This window comes from Citrus sinensis, chromosome 7 (genome assembly GCF_022201045.2).
Source record: "Citrus sinensis cultivar Valencia sweet orange chromosome 7, DVS_A1.0, whole genome shotgun sequence".
Lineage (NCBI taxonomy): Eukaryota > Viridiplantae > Streptophyta > Magnoliopsida > Sapindales > Rutaceae > Citrus > Citrus sinensis.
The window spans coordinates 1,151,033-1,163,426 of record NC_068562.1 but is presented as its reverse complement, the minus strand read 5'-3'; the positions used below and the strand labels follow the sequence as shown (position 1 = coordinate 1,163,426).

General features: G+C 36.3%; 1 non-coding gene across 1 annotated transcript; it reads left to right on the top strand.

Moving 5' to 3' along the window:
* The first annotated feature begins 10,844 nt into the window (after positions 1-10,844).
* On the top strand, positions 10,845-10,948 carry LOC127898977 (small nucleolar RNA R71). Its single transcript, XR_008050745.1, has one exon. It is a non-coding gene; the product is annotated as a small nucleolar RNA R71 (small nucleolar RNA).
* The last annotated feature ends 1,446 nt before the right edge of the window (positions 10,949-12,394 follow it).

Genomic DNA, 12,394 nt, shown 5'->3' with positions numbered 1-12,394 from the left:
GTAAAATTAGTTGTATTTCACATTTACGAAAAATGATTATGTCGTTTCCTTGAATTAAGAGGATTCACGAACGAGAATCAACCTGTAGATGTTGACGATACTGAGTTCGAACGTCATCACTATGAGTGGAATATATAAAACATATTTTCATAGTAGATGTTGATTCTACGATAGAGTACAGCATGTTTTGATAAATAAGTATTTGATGCTTCGATTTAATGATTTTCTAGAAATTGATTTTAATCTACGCGTTGATATTTATCATTGTTAAAAATGAGTTTGATTAATGCTTTTATTATCATTTTTTATTAAATGCATGATAGTAGAATTGACTGGATTTGAGATATGTTAAATAAAAAGGAAATGAGATTTCAGATGTGATTTCTGTACATTGTGTAAAAGGTTGTTGCAAAATATTGGACAGTACCCTTTTCTTCCAGATACAGTGATAATAATGATATGAGATGAGAGGTTGTTGGGGCCCGTCTGAACACACATAAAGGCTTTGGCCTTTGGGCCGTGTGTTTGGGCGATTTTGCCTTTTGGGAGCTTATGCATGCAGTATGATGATTACAGAGATACAGATGTTGAGATACAAATAGATATTGAGATTACAGATGAGACATATGATATAGATGAAATATGATGATACAAATGAGATATAGGCCTTTGAGGCCCATCTGAGTACACACAGAGGCTTTGGGTCGTGTGCTTGGGTGCCTTGTCCTTTGGGGACCAGATTATGCATGCACAGACATTGTTGTGCAAATTTTAATGTACTCGCAAGCGCACGAATCTATTGTAGTATAGACTAATGGTGACGAGTGTCGATCCCACGAGGAGGTGGATTTTAATTGTGTAGAATTAATTTTGTAAATGGGTGATTGGATTTATGGTGGAAATGATTTGGGATATGCTAAAACTTAAATTAAAATGGCGAGAATAAATTCTAAAATTGGTATTGAAATGGCGAGAATAAATTGAAGAGAATTATATTGAAATGACATACTTGGGTATCTGGATCCGTATCAACATGCATCATGGGCTAAATATTCCTTATTAATGCCAATTAAATCATGAGGGGGGAATCCACACCTCATGAACCACGCTCTAATCAATATGGTGCTAAGGGCTTATCGTGCCAAATAATAATAACCTTGTACTAGAGGACCGGTGAAACCAAGGCGGTACTAGACAAGATTAGTATTATTTATCGACGAGAAGTCAAAACATCCACAAAAACTAAAGGGGAAGAGAAAATAAATTTACCAAATTAAGCCCATGACACATGTTGAGACTTCACCTTCAACCCAAGCTTGAAAGAAAATTAGCTACTCATAATTGAACTAGGGGCAAAATGGGAATTTATTAAAATACGAAGAAAATACAAGATGGAGAGGGAATTACAGAAAACAGAGTCCAAAAATGGATTCAGAGATATCAAATTAGGGGGGAGAGGCCCCCTTTTTATAGATACACGGAGTAAATCATGGTCATCGGATTAAAAACAGTTTGGACGCTCAGGATTGCGCCACGTCATCAGTCAACAGTCCACGGTTTGACCACGCGGATGAACAGTCACATAGTTTGACCCGAATTTGAACAGTAACGCAGTTTGGTTGAAAATAATCCTGTGTGATGCATGCACCGTATGTGAGATTTTTCGTCCACTGATATGTTGCCACGTCACCATCAACAGTATATAAGAATTTTAGTCCAACAGGATCGTGACACCTCATCAGTCAATGCCACGTCATCGGTCCGTCTATGTGAACAGTGTCGTGAATAGTAACGTATACAGTACCGTACACGTGAATAGTACCGTACATGTGAACAGTGCCATTTTTCCTTTTATGCTCCTCCTAAGGTTTTCGACCGTCCTGAGTTCAAAAGTGATGTCCGTTTTGCCATCTGATTTCTCGTTTATTGTGAAATGACTATGATGCCCCTAAAATACATAAAATACTTAATTAAAATAAAACACATGTAATTAAATCACAAGAAGGTTAAATACATAAAAGTAAGGGTTGTTAGTAAGACTTGAAATGTAAAATGACGGTTTTCTTCTTTATAAATATGCATTTTCTAACACTCAACACACCCCCCAACCAGCTTATTGCTAGTCCCTAGCAAATGAAGCGAAAATAAAATTCAAATTCAAAATGATTTTTTTTAAAAAATTTAGAAACACTTGTGTTTATTCAATCAGATTAATGATAGCAATCAAATAAAAGTATAAGCATTATCTCCAGTCTAAAGTAACATCACACCCACATCAACCATCCACATGAATCAGCCCAGTAGACTTTGTTATAGCTACTTTCAAGAATGACATGTCAAACCCCAAAATCTCACTGGAAGTAGTGACACTCTCACAAAGAAATTAAACCCAATAAAAATAGTCACTCCAATGAATGGTAATTGAGAGAAAATAATGAAGAAGTGATATCACATGCTCTCACCAAGATGAAATAAATATGCCCTCAGCATCAAAATAATACGATCTCAAGTCAAATAAAAACTGTTAGTCAACCCAATTTATTTTTATTTTTTATATGCACCACTACATCTTTTTAGCCCATATAACTAGCTTCTACTTTAGATTATAGTTCCCTAAAATCAGAAAGGACTTTTATTAGGATGTAACGTAGGCTAGGGACATGGTTAACAAAGAAAGGAAATAAGGAAAACAAAGTGTATGTTTGAGAAAAATGCAGAGATTTTTTTTTTTTTCAAGTTGCAAGGTGGATTTCACCTATTATTGTTATTTTTATTCTTTTGAAACAACAACTTTTGTTTTGTTGTTTTTTTTTTTTGCTTTTTTTTTTTGTATAACTTCACTGAACAACATAATTATTTACATTTTCTCAAACATAAATAGGTGATGGAACTTATAAGATATCGGGTAATACTTCAAATCGGAGTGGGTCAAGATGATAAGTTGACAAAGAAAATGTTTTTTTTTTAAGGCTCAAAAGGGTTAACTATGGATATTTAATAAAAGGGATGGCTAGAAAGGCTCAAACGGATCAAAGATAGCCTTTCCATCGTCTTTTAGGGCTCTAAATAACCTTCCATATCTACTAGTTAGATGGGCCTCCAAATGTAGCAACACACTTTTTTTTTTTTATTAAGGGTTAACTCAAAAGAAATCTAGAGATCGTGTATACAATAATAAACTGTTAAGCTGTATAAAGAATGGGCAAAAGGGTTACTCTCCAAGAAAAATGATAGGCTCAAAAACTCACTTGGTACTTATTATGACATGTTTATTCCTTCAAGCAACTCATATATGTCTCCGACATCAACATGTAGAGTGGCAAACATAATGTAACATCACTTAAGACCAAAGGTAATACAAATACTAAAATTTAAAATTAATCATGTCACCCAATGTTAAAACAAATCACACAAATTTTTTTTTTTAAACAACATTCTACCCCCCAACCTATTCTAAACATGAAAGGAAAATATGCATGCAGAAATGTGAAAATGATGCATAAAAATTAATTAGAAAAGTTACACATAAAATGATAGAAAACGAAAATGATTTTTTATTTTTTTTAAAGAAGATGAGTTTCTAGAGGAACTACACTCCATATTCAGTCATCTTCGACTCAAAAGTTGGGAAATGAATATTTATAGAGGAGAAATTAAAAAGAAGAAAAATAAACATAAACACATAATAAAGAAAAAGAAAATGTCTGAATTTTTTTTTTTAATTTTTTTTTAAACGATGAAGATTCGTTTCTAGAGTCACTACACTCCATATTCAGCCATCTTCAACACAAAAAGTTAGCGACAGTTAGTTTCTACAACAAAAAATTAGTAAAAACTTAACCAAAATTCCACAATTGTCGACTATTCCCTCCCCCCAACCAGAACGAAACATTGTCCTCAATGTTTGAAATGAAAGAAGTAGAGTTTAGAAGACATCACCTGGGTGGTGCAACACAGAAGAAAATATTTACAGGCGGAGAGTTAAATCTAATTTGTACTTCTTACTGCTGCTACTGTTACCATCATTATTTGGACGTTCCAACACAAAGGTCCAGGGGTCTGGCTCCGGTCTATAAGCTTGTAACAGATCAAGTAGCTTATTAGCAGTGTGAGCACAAATAAAGAGTTTTTTCACATTAGCGAGAATGAAATAGTTTTTTATTGCATGGTTAAGAAATGCGATAAAGCCATCATAAAAGTTATTGACATTTAACAAACCGATGGGTTTCTGGTGGATGTGCAGATGGGCCCAAGATGCTAGTGTGATAAGTGCCTCTAGTGTTGCAAGATCTCCTGGAAGGAAAATAAAAGCATCAGCATGATTAAGCATTGCAATTATTCTTTCTTGCATACCTGAGACGACTAACTCTTCTCCAGTTGATGAGTCAGACGAACTGCCCAATGGTTTTAGGACTCTTGGGATGATGCCTAACACTTGACTTCCTCTGATAAAAGCTGCTTCTGAGACCATTTTTGATAACCCTCGGTTACCTCCTCCGTACACCAAGTGTAATTTTCTCTCTGCTATACTTCGACCAAGATCGATGGCTGCCTCAACGAACTCTTTATGTTTGCCATAGGTAAATCCAGAAAGCACACAAATGTTCTTGAATTGTCTATTTGGAGTAGCTGCCATTGGAATATTTCTCAAAAACAATTCGTGAGTGCTTGACAAAAAAAATCACATTTAAGAGTCTTGGTGACAGTGGGTCACAGTTGTGTATGAGGTAACATGTCAGTGTCAAATAACGCGTAAGCACGTGGCTTGCGAGTCAAAAAGGAAACAGTAAAAAAGGAAAAAGCAAACAGTAATAAGGAAAAAGAAAACAATAATAAAATTATTAAAGACAATAATGCAAACAATAAAACAACAATGAAGTGAAATAAAATAACAGTAAAGTAAAAAGGATATTTACAGGTAATTGCGACTGTGGCTCACATCTTCCTCTAGTTTTACGTCCAGAAACGGCTTGAACGCCCTCTATGGGTCGAGGATAGGCTTCCTATCCAGTTTTCTTATAAACTGGCAAACAGGGTCGTTTATAGTCAGATTCCCGAGACTATATCATGCATGCTCTTTCTGGAATAATGGCCATAACTGGAGAATCGCTCCTTGCACATATCCACTGGGATGCGTTTCAAGAGACAAAAGGATATCATCCAATGACTCCTTATTCAAGCCATCCCTAATGAATTGAATCTTATTTTCCCTGTTATCAGACATCATTCCTAAAGAACATGGGTTTTTATTGCAACTCATTCTGGCACACTTATGACAAGCAACAGAAATTCTTCGAGCTCGTCGTTTTCTTGCATAATTTCCTTTACCACAACCAGGCATGTATGCAATAAATTTTGGAGGTAACTCACCTGCCGATCGTACTTTAGCCTCGATTAATCAACGGATGTCAGCAGGTATGTTATTCCTCATGAGTAATCGCATGCGTTCGGACCAAGTTTTATAGATCGTAAGGAGGGCATTCTGAGGAAATGAAGGGAATCGCTTGTGAAGCTTCGCTAGAATCTCGTTTCTGTCCATACCTTCGCCTCAGAATATCAGTTATTATGGGAAACTGAAGTAACCGACTTGATTGTCACGGAGTACCGTTATCCGCCACTTCACCTGGGTAACAAACTAAAGCACACAAATAGAAAAACAAATTAAAACACACAATTAAAATCGTCCTCTTATTGAATTTACCTCAAGCTCCAACTGGATGTCGTAAACACTTCTCTCAATGTCTCTGAGTTGGCGTTCTAAACCCTCAACATAGGCTACTAACTCTGGTGGTTGTAGAGCCCAAATGCGTTGTGTTTTACAAAATTGAATCTGCCTTTTGAGATGAGTTTTGACACGTTGAAGTGGTTTAAGAATGTTCAGGAGGAACAGTCTAAGTATGAGACTCATGATTAAAAATGATAAGAGAAAACTTAATGGTAAAATAAACACACTTATGCAAAAACAATTTCAATTAGCAAAAGAATAATAATAAAAAGAAAGAAAGAAAAATCAAATCAACGAAAAGAAAAAAAAATCAATTCAAATTTGGTGGGTCACTCAAATTTATTTCGGTGTTTTCTTCATATGGTTGGTACTCTAGATATGGCTTTAATCTTTGACCATTAACTTTAAACGTGACACCGTTCTTTGGGTCCTTAATTTCAATTGCCCCATGTGGAAAAACAGTATGAACAATAAATGGGCCAGACCAACGAGAGCGTAACTTACCTGGGAATAGGTGCAAGCGAGAATTGAATAAAAGCACTTTCTGACCTGGAGTGAATGATTTTCTCATAATTTGCTTATCATGGAAGACTTTCATTCGTTGCTTGTAAATCTTGGCATTTTCGTATGCATCATTGCGAATTTCTTCAAGTTCTGCCAGCTGTAATCTTCTTTCTGAGCTGGCTTGCTGCATGTCAAAATTGAATTTCTTGATAGCCCAATATGCACGATGCTCGAGTTCCACAGGTAGGTGGCAAGCTTTTCCATACACTAGCCTGTAGGGTGACATCCCAATCAGGGTCTTGAAAGCCGTTCTGTATGCCCATAAGGCATCATCAAGTCTTAATGACCAATCTTTTCTGTCCGGCCTCACCGTCTTTTCTAATATGTGCTTTATTTCTCGATTGGATATCTCAACTTGGCCACTGGTTTGCGGATGATACGGAGTCGCCACTTTGTGTGTGATTGAATACTTTGTCAAAAGAGCTTTGAATGCTTTGTTACAAAAGTGGGCACCACCATCACTAATTATTGCTCGAGGGAATCCAAAGCGTGAGACAATATTACTTTTCAAAAATCCTATCACCACCTTGTGATCATTGGTTCTACATGGAATTGCTTCTACCCATTTCGATACGTAGTCAACAGCAACCAATATGTATTGATGGCCAAAAGACGGGGGAAAAGGTCCCATGAAGTCGATACCCCATACATCAAAAATCTCAACCACTAAAATTGGATTTAGTGGCATCATATTCCTTCGCGTAATGCTCCCCATTCGTTGACACCTATCACATGAAGAACAAAAAGTGTAAGCATCTCGAAATATAGTTGGCCAATAAAAACCACATTGTAAAACTTTAGTTGCTGTTTTCTTAGCATTGAATTGGCCTCCACAAGCTTGTTCATGGCAGAATGAAAGAATATTCTGAATTTCATTTTCTGGGACACATCGTCTAACAATTTGATCAGTACAATACTTGAACAAATACGGGTCATCCCAAAAGAAATTCTTTATCTCTGCAAAGAATTTAGCCTTGTCTTGCTTGGTCCAATGCTCTGGAAGTTTACCTATAACAAGATAATTAACTATATCAGCATACCAAGGTAATACTTCCACACTCATTAATTGTTCATCTGGAAATGACTCATTCAATATTAATAGCTCTGTAATTGTGTCAAAATGGAGACGAGGGAGGTGGTCCGCCACAACATTTTCTGTCCCTTTCTTATCTTTGAATTCCAAGTTAAATTCCTGCAAAAGTAACACCCAACGAATTAGTCTAGCTTTTGCATCTTTCTTTGTGAGAAGATATTTAAGAGCAGCATGATCTGTGAATATAATTATTTTACAACCAATGAGATAGGATCGAAATTTTTCTAATGCAAACACTACTGCTAGCATTTCTTTTTCAGTAGTTGAATAGTTCAACTGTGCATCATTCAATGTCATACTAGCATAGTAAATAACGTGGGGAATTCGATCAACTCTTTGTCCTAATACTGCTCCTACTGCATAATCAGATGCATCACACATGAGCTCAAATGGTAAGTTCTAGTTCGGGGGCTGAATGATGGGTGATGATGTCAACAAATGCTTTAATTTTTCAAACGCAACAAGACATGAATCATCAAAGAAAAAATGTACATCCTTAGCAAGTAGATTGCATAAGGGTCTAGAAACTTTGCTAAAATCTTTAATGAAACGTCTATAAAAACCAGCATGCCCAAGGAAAGATCTTACTTCTCTGACTGTTTTGGGTGAAAGAAGATTAGAAATGAGATCCACCTTGGCTTTGTCAACCTCAATACATTTGCTCGAAATGATGTGACCGAGAACAATACCTTGTTTTACCATAAAATGGCATTTTCCCAATTTAAGACCAAGTTCTTCTCGATACATCTCTGCAAAACTAGTGTTAAATGATGTAAACATTGATCAAACGAGTCACCAAAGACAGAAAAGTCATCCATAAAGACTTCAAGAAATCGTTCAACCATATCAGAAAAAATGCTTAGCATGCATCGTTGAAATGTAGCAGGTGCATTACATAATCCAAATGGCATCCTCCTATATGCAAAAGTGCCAAAAGGGCAAGTGAAATTAGTTTTCTCTTGATCTTTTGGTGCTATGGGAATCTGATTATATCCTGAGTAGCCATCTAGAAAGCAATAAAATTCATGGCCTGCTAATCTATCAAGCATTTGATCGATAAATGGTAAAGGAAAATGGTCTTTACGTGTGACAGAATTCAACTTTCTATAATCAATGCAAACACGCCATCCTGTAGTTACTCTAGTGGGTATTAATTCATTATCAGCATTGGTAACTACTATGACTCCTGACTTTTTGGGCACAACTTGTACAGGACTGACCCATGAACTATCAGAAATTGGGTAAATGATACCTGCATCTAATAGCTTAAGGACTTCTGTTCTAACAACTTCTTTCATATTAGGATTTAACCGACGTTGCATTTCCTTAGTAGATTTAGCATTTTCATCAAGGTGAATGTAATGCATGCAGTCTACTGGATTTATACCTTTTATGTCTGCTATGGTCCATCTTAATGCTCCTTTGTGCTCTTTTAAAACATCCAACAACTTACCTTTTTGTTCGTCATTTAGGGATGATGAGATGATTACCGGTAGAGTACTTTCTTCTCCCAAAAATGCATATTCCAGAGTGTTGGGTAATGGTTTGAGCTCGAGTTTCGGTGGTGATTCTGATGATGGGATGAGTTTCTTCTCTGATGGTGCTAGTTGCTCAACTCTTGACTTCCATTTATTAGTGTCCATAGATGGTGCTGAGTCAAGCAGGGCGTTGACCTCATCGACTGATCTGTCAATATCAAAATCCAAACCAAAGTGAGTTAAACATGTTTGTAAAGGATCATCACTAAGGTTTGAAACAAAAGTATCATCAACTAATGCTTCAATTAAATCCACATCAACAATTCCATCATCTACACTGTGAGGTTGTTTGGCAATATTGAAGATGTTTAGCTCCATAGTTATGTTGCCGAAAGACAACTGCATATTTCCAGTCCTACATTAAATGTGAGCATCCGCAGTTGCCAAGAAATGTCAGCCTAGAATAATGGGGATGTGCTTCCTCGAATCCTGTATTGGTTGAGTGTCAATTACAATGAAATCAACAGGAAAATAAAACTTGTCTACCTGGATAAGCACGTCCTCCACAATACCACGAGGTATTTTCGTGGACCGATCTGCAAGCTGTAACACCACTGGAGTCGGGTGTAATTCTCCCAGTCCAAGTTTCACAAATACTGAATAAGGCAACAAATTTACACTAGCTCCTAAATCCAACAAAGCATTCTCAATTGTGTGGTTCCCTATACTACATGAGATAGTGGGGGAGTCTGGGTCTTTGCATTTTAAAGGAATTTTATGTTGGAGTATAGAACTAACGTTTTCTGTTAAAAATGCCTTCTTTTGAACATGCATATTTCTCTTTTTAGTACAAAGGTCTTTAAGAAACTTGGCATAAGATGGAACTTATTTAATAGCATCAAGTTAAGGAATGTTAACACTTACCTGTTTGAAGATTTCGAGAATCTCACCTGTGGATTTTCCTTTCTTTCCTTTCGCTAACCTCTGAGGAAATGGAGCTTTAGGAACATATTCTCGTGGGTTGGTTTCTTCTTTTTCCTCCGGTGGTGAGTCCTCAACATTCACAGGTAAAATTTGATTTTCTTTTGTCACCGGCATCTCCACTTTGTTGTCGACTTCTTTTCCTTTTCGCAAGATCATTACTGCTTTGACTTCTCCATGCTGCTGTGGTGAACTGGTACTTGCTTCATGTACTCCTTTAGGATTAGGCACTGGTTGACTTGGAAATTTGCCTTTCTCAACAGTCATTGCCAAGGTCTGAACTGAAGAAGCAAGTTGTCCCACCATCTTCTCGAGGCTTGAAACTGATTGAGCTTGTGAGTTGAAGCCTGCTCTTAACTCATTTCGTAGTCCATCAATGGTGCGGTTCTGTTGCTCAATCGTAGAGTGAGTAAGATTCTTGAGATTTTGGAATGAATCCTCCCATGGTATGGGTTGAGAGTAGTTCTGGTTCTGATTGTATGGTCTAAATGGGGGCTGAGAGGCTTGAGGAATTTGAGAAATTTGTTGCATTGGTGGAGCTGGAGCTGCTGGTCCATTCTGTTGGAATCCTTGAGACCATGAAAAATTAAGGTGGTCTCTCCATCCAGGGTTATATGTGTTGGAGTATGGGTTGTAATTAGATGGTTTTCTTATTACACCTATGGCATTGACTTGATCTGAGTATGAGTCATGGTCATGTGGCTCTATTGATTTAGCAGTCGATAACGATGCTATTTGTCGAGCAAGACCTTCAACCATCTCCTTGACTTCTTTGATTCCCGAAGTTGACTCGCCAATTTGAATCTCATTTACTCCCTTAATCCTTCTAGTATTCCTGAGTGATCGACTCCGTTGTTAGGAATTATCCGCTTGTCGCTGGAAGAATTCCCAAATTTTTGATGCACTTTTTGACATTAGCTCTCCTCCACTTGTTGCCATTAACCATTCTTGCACATTCGGCAATAATCCCTCCAAAAAGTATTGGCATTGGTGCCATTTCTCGTACCCATGATGTGGACACTTCAAGAGTAGCCCATTGAATCGCTCCCATGTTTCGAAAAATTGCTCATCCTCTCTCTGGGTAAACTCCGAGATTTCCCTGCGAATAGTATTGGTTTTATGCACTGGAAAATATTTATTCAAAAATTTTGTAACCATTTGTTCCCATGATGCAATGCTATTAGCAGGCAATGTATTAAGCCATGAACGAGTTCTATCCTTTAAAGAAAATGGGAATAGTCTAAGTTTAACATCATCGTCTGAAAAATTTTTATATTTAAAAGTTTGACAAATGGCATGAAAATCATTCAGATGATTATATGGATCCTCATTTTCTAGGCCATAAAATGTGAGGAGACAATTTAGCACACTAGGTTTTAATTCGAAACTCCTAGCAGCTACATTTGGGTATCTTATGCATGATGTGCTCAAATTAGCTAAGGGACTGAAGTAGTCCTTAAATGGCCTCTCTTGTGGTTGCAAATCCATTTCAAATTTATTTTTAATGTGCTTTTGTGTGCGAAGTGTTTTTTCTAATTCAAGATCTATAAGTTCAAGATTAGGTAATAATGACCTACGACCATGCATGCAAAACAAATAAAATGAAAATAAAGATGGGAACAAAACAAATAAAAATAAATAAGAGGGAGAAATTACGATACTAACCTTATTGCGCTATTAAAACATTTCTATAAAAATACACAAAAACAAATACGTGAAATAAATTAACTAAAAATAAATTAATAAGATAAAAAAAAATTATAAAGAAAAATAAATTGAAAATTAAATTACAGAATTTTAAAGAAGAGAAAAAGAAAAGAAATACTAACCTTTAAATGTAGATTCACTTTTTTTTTCTTTTTCTTTTTTTTTAATAATAAAAAAAATACAAGAAAACAAATAAAAGAAATTATTCACAAAAATTAATTCTATGAATTAAAATTACTTACCTCCCCGGCAACGACGCCAAAAACTTGTTGTGCAAATTTTAATGTACTCGCAAGCGCACGAATCTATTGTAGTATAGACTAATGGTGACGAGTATCGATCCCACGAGGAGGTGGATTTTAATTGTGTAGAATTAATTTTGTAAATGGGTGATTGGATTTGTGGTGGAAATGATTTGGGATATGCTAAAACTTAAATTAAAATGGCGAGAATAAATTCTAAAATTGGTATTGAAATGGCGAGAATAAATTGAAGAGAATTATATTGAAATGACGTACTTGGATATCTGGATCCGTATCAACATGCATCATGGGCTAAATATTCCTTATTAATGCCAATTAAATCATGAGGGGGGAATCCACACCTCATGAACCACGCTCTAATCAATATGGTGCTAAGGGCTTATCATGCCAAATAATAATAACCTTGTACTAGAGGGCCGGTGAAACCAAAGCGGTACTAGACAAGATTAGTATTATTTGTCGACGAGAAGTCAAAACATCCACAAAAACTAGAGGGTAAGAGAAAATAAATTTACCAAATTAAGCCCATGACACATGTTGAGACTTCACCTTCAACCCAAGCTTGAAAGAAAATTAGCTACTC